Source organism: Cyphomyrmex costatus, unplaced genomic scaffold, assembly GCF_001594065.2.
Source record: "Cyphomyrmex costatus isolate MS0001 unplaced genomic scaffold, Ccosl1.0 scaffold146, whole genome shotgun sequence".
Classification (NCBI taxonomy): Eukaryota; Metazoa; Arthropoda; class Insecta; order Hymenoptera; family Formicidae; genus Cyphomyrmex; species Cyphomyrmex costatus.
In genome coordinates this window covers 834722-835285 of record NW_017275457.1, presented here as the reverse complement: position 1 = coordinate 835285, position 564 = coordinate 834722, and positions in this window count along the sequence as shown.

The window sequence follows — 564 nt, the reverse complement described above, 5'->3', positions numbered from 1 at the left end:
ATCGGGCTTAAAGCCATTGATACGTCTACATGTACATTGCACGAAATACGCGATAAGAATATTTTTTGTTACCAATAAATGAGGTCACCAAGTGAAACGCTTGTGTTCATGAATTGTTGAAGACATTTAAACCAAATAACGTGCGATCAGAATTACTTTGCAATTTCTAGTCAAATGTGATTTTTGCGAGGTTATATATGATTCGTGCGAAATGTATTTGAGTATAACTTGGCTTGCTTAAAACTTAAGAGAGAGAGAGAGGGGTGGGGGAGGGAGAGAGAATTAGGAAGTATCTTTCTATAATTATACACAACCATAAAAATAGATGTCTAGTATACATAGAGTATATCTAAATCAGTAAATTGTAAACTTACAGACCACCTTTGTTTTGAAAATTTGATCTGCTCCTATCAAATTTCATTGCTGCTTCTTTTCTACAGGGCTTATGACTATTATCGCTGAATGCTATGTTTTATTCTGTAAATAGTTGTCACAAAGAGAGAGAGAGCGAGAGAGAGAGAGAGAGCGAGAGAGCGAGAGAGAGAGAGAGAGAGAGAGAGAGAG